The sequence below is a fragment of the Cryptomeria japonica genome, chromosome 9 (assembly GCF_030272615.1).
Source record: "Cryptomeria japonica chromosome 9, Sugi_1.0, whole genome shotgun sequence".
Classification (NCBI taxonomy): domain Eukaryota; kingdom Viridiplantae; phylum Streptophyta; class Pinopsida; order Cupressales; family Cupressaceae; genus Cryptomeria; species Cryptomeria japonica.
In genome coordinates this window covers 682721872-682726634 of record NC_081413.1, presented here as the reverse complement: position 1 = coordinate 682726634, position 4763 = coordinate 682721872, and positions in this window count along the sequence as shown.

The following is a 4763-nucleotide window of genomic DNA, read 5'->3' as shown; positions in this document are numbered from 1 at the left end:
TTAAGAGGATGGAAAGAGCATGGTTGTTCTTGGCCTAGTAGGTCTTGTGCTTATTGTGAACCATGTTAGATTGAAAATTTTGAAATAAAAAAAAATCATTCCAAGAGATTACAAAGAAAAAGGCTCAATTTGCAAAGTAGCTTGAACATTGAATTGAATTGACTGCAAAATGGGTACTACAACATGTACCAAACATGTCACGATGTGTGATCAAAGTGTACAAACCAAGTCTTATGGTATATGCACAAAGTGTAATATTCAATGGAGTGTATGCCCCGTGTTAAAGTGATTGCATATGCCTTACCAAGAGAAATAGCTTTAAGGTAGCATATATACATCCAAAATGCAAGCACGTTGCCAGATTGATATGCCCTCGAGAAAGGAAAAATTTAAAGGCAATGGTAACAAAACACAGAGGGAAAAGCACATAAGGGATCCAAGTGCTCATGTTAGTATACACTTTTGATAAATAATGTATATTAGGAATAATTGCATTAAATTGAACTCATCCCCCAAAGATAGTGGAACTACGAGCACAATGGAAGAAGATTACGTAAGATTGACAAATAGATTCCTTTTTGGTTGAGCATGGAAGAAACAAAAAAGAGAGATCTCAATGCTTTGCATTGTCCCCGAGTAGACGACACAAAGGCACATTTACAAATAATAGCACAAGTGCAACATAACATTGATACAACACATAGAAGAATGTCATGACATGTTTGACCTCTTTATTACCTTTCACCAATGGAGTAACAGAGGTCATTCGAAGAGAGCCTAACATAACATAAGGACATATCAAGCAACACGTCATGGGACAATCTCATTACATACAAGCAACCACGCATAAGAATCTACGACACAAATTAAGCTAGTCAAGCAATTTATCCATCTCCCAATCTTTGTTAACATCATTTAGGGATGTTGGACAAGATTCAAGAGGAGCAACAATGAACATGGTAGATGGAGCAACTGCATGTTCTAAAGAAGGACCATGCTTTAAAGGTGTGTTACTTTGTTTGCTACTAGGAGCTAGGGTTGATGCTTTTGGAAATCATTTAGATAGCTCGTGATTAATCTCAACAAGATCATAAATATCATCGAAATAATTGGCATCAACATTGTGAGCATCTATACCTTTATTAACATTATCCATATCATCATCCAAATTAATCATAATAGGATCTCTAACATGTAACATAAATGAACCATCATTTTTCTTAAGCATTTCGAACTTTGGTGGTTTAAGTTGAACTTCCTTCCTATGATTATGCAAAGATTGAACAAATGAGACCAAGGCAACATTTGGCATCTTTGAGGATGAATTGGTTTGAGAAGCAAGTTCATAAATCTTGGCACAACGTCTTCATTGAAATTCTCTTGCACAACAATTTCTTCTAATTTTTCTTGAGACCTGTGAAGGTTAATGATAAATCAACACAGACTTCTTTTATTATCCTTTATGAGGAGGAACAATACGAGCCTTACTGGGTTGAGAGATACGATATTCCAATCATTTTCCTTTTTAAGATGTAGGAAGTGAGACTATAGCATATAGAGGAGTAATAGAAGGAGTAGCAAGAAGTCCAGATCCAAAATGAGGAGGAATATCCACGAGTGAAGGATCTATAGGTTTACTTAAGGCAAATATCATTACAATTTTCCATTTTTGGTAAGATCTAAAATGAGCATCTCGAGGTTGTAAAGGTTTAGGTTGTGTAGGCAAAAAATAATCAAGGGTGAAATTTTCATGCTTCATTGTGGGTTGGAAAAAACTATGAATTGTTATAATATGTCCATTGCAAGGGAACTTCAAACATTTATGGATTGTAGAAGGAATAGCTTTCATGGAAGAGACCGAAGGATGTCCCAACTTCACACAAAATTGATCTGATGTAGGAATAATAGCAAAGGTAACATCTAAGCACTTAGTACTACCCTCAAAATGAAGAGTGATAAAACCAACATTAGGACAATAGAAGTCATAGATCTTAACCATAGCATCATATGTAACTTGATGGAATCGTTGAGTACAAATATTTTCTTTAGTAATAACATTGACCATACACATTAGATTAATGAGCACCCTTTGTGAGAGTGTCTTTAATCTTTGTAGTAGTATATAATGGTCCATCAGGTGCAACAATAGCCTCGGTAGGATGAAAATTAATGCACAACTCCATTTTGGGTTTAGGTTTTTCAATGAGGTTTGTAGACACCTAAAATTAATATTTAATTAATTTAAGTTTGTCAACATAATTAATTGACTGTGTTATCCTTATTCTTCTCAGTGTTAATTAAATCCAATTTAATTGATTCTGTCACTATTGTCCAATAATTAATTTATCAAATAAATTAATTGTTCCTCTATTCTTCTAAAGTCCCTCCAATAATTATTTCCTCTAAACCCACTCAGTTAGTTAATTTTAATTAATTAACCTAGTCATGTGATTCCTACAAATCACTTTTCATAATCCCACTCAACCTAATTAATTTTTCTAGAATCTCTCTTAATCCCACTTATCATTATTTCTCTAATTTTAAATTCCCACTCATGTCACATCAACATTAAGCCTCTCAAATAATTTCAAATTTCTTTGAATCCCTCCATGCATTCTTTATTTTGAAATTTTTCATTGCTCTCCCCTTTCCCCAAGGAATTTTATATTCCTGTTTATTTTCCCAATGTATCCTTGATCCATGCCCACCATTTCAAATCAGTCTTAACCTTTCATAACCAAATCAATCTTGACCCTTCATTATAAATTGGAGGATCATTTCCTCGCAAAGGGATCCACTTCCTCTATAGCATTCTCGTGCTGCTAATTTTCTCTTCTATTCTCTTCTATCATATCCTTATCGTGTCCTCATAATCCTTCAATCTTCTAGTCCGAATCTATCTAAATCCATCAATAATCCATCAATCCAAATCCTATCAAATCCTAATCTTGTCGAGCAAATGAGAGCAATCCACGTCCACATCAAGCAAGGAGCACATCAAGTGGAGCATCAAAGGGGCGCATCTTCCACTTCATCAAGTTCAATCCGAAGAACAAGAGATAACTACGAGGTACATAATGGTGCTTGTAGCATTTGTTTGATATTTTATGCATATTTTGATTCAAACTAACCATTTTCCTCCTCTCTAGTTTTCCCTTGGTTCATTTTTGCAAGCCCGGTGGGACCCACATCCCTTTTTCTAATCATTTTTAATAGTTTTTTTGTGATCTTAGCTCGCAGTTTTCCATTTCAACGTGTCGGTCTGTACATTGGCGCGTCTGCCTCACTGGTTCAGCGTGTCCACCGTCAAATAACGCGTGTGATTTAAAATTTAAATTTTTTTGACCACTGTTTTGCAGATTTTTGGTCAATCAGCGCATGCGAAAGCGAAACAGTGTTTGCGCACGCGCCAAAATGTGTGCGCTTAGTAAGAAAATCCTCCCGCCTTTTTTTAAACAAAAATTCCATTAAAAATTTGTAAATTAACACGTGCGCAAGAAAAAAAATGCCTACGCAGGCGCCAAAAAATGTGTGCTTAGTGAGAAATCATTAAAAACTGTGAATTAGCGCGTGTGCCTCTAAATCAACACGTGCGTTTAAGAAAAAACCAGTTTTTGTTAAACGCGCATACCTTTTCGCTCGGGTGTCAGATTTTAAAAATTCAAAATGCATTAGAAAGGGGATTCAGAGATAGAAAATTTAACATGTTCAAAGTCAACCCTTATATTTGAGCTTTAGCTTCACATAAGTTTAGCATATAAAATCATTTTTTATCCAAAAAAAAATGAAATTACTTAGAAAATCATAAAGAAATTTATTTTGGAATATTTTGTGGGCTAATCATCTTGTGTTTGCAGCTTCCTTTTCTTTCAAATGCCCAAGATCAATTATCAAAAACTACTAATTCGTTGTTTTTACAGGTTGCCTGAGGAGATACAAACAAACATTGTGTCTTTTAAATTATTTTCTTAGGAACTTAGATCTAATTAGGGGTAAAAGAACAACTTGTTTGATGTGTTTGGGAAAAGTGTAGAGGTAGAAGAGTATGCTTTTGTCTATATAGACAATAAAAAATCTAGACCCTTGAAACTTTTCTTGTTTGCTTGCATGCTTTTACCCTTAGCGGGCCTTCCCTCCCGATTTGGTGAGAGGGGAACGACTATGGTTAAAACCCAAGCATTTCAAATCACTATAATAAATAGGCCTTTTGAGATAAAAATCTCAGAGGACAGAGCTATTTGAGAGTTCACTCTCATATCGAGCACTTTGTAGGGCCCCTTGAGGTCTGAATCACGTTTACGTGACTACATCTTGCTTGGTACTTTGTAGGGCTATAGGCCTCAATTGGGCTTTGCGCAACTACAAGGAGTATTCTTCGAACGAAAATCCACACTAAGAGCTCTAGTATTAGAAGCCACCTGTTTCACCTCCAAAAGATGGATAATCTTTGTGTAAGGGAGATAGTAACTCCCCCAAGAGACTTGCCATTTCCTGCCCCCATTAGCATTTGGAGTTGGCTAATACGGCATTGAGAATCCATTGCGTGAGACTCAGCGACCGTATTCTAATTAGCTATTGGGTGTGTACCCGAGTCATCAAGCAAAGGTTTTCCTCCTCATCCAACTTCCTAGGATAGTATGTTGTGTTTGGATTCTCTATGTGCTTAAGTGGCCAACGTGTATTCATTGCTTGATATCTCTTGCCAAGTCCATCATTCCTCCAACCAATCAATCCTCCCTCTTTCCAAATCCCATCCATCAAAT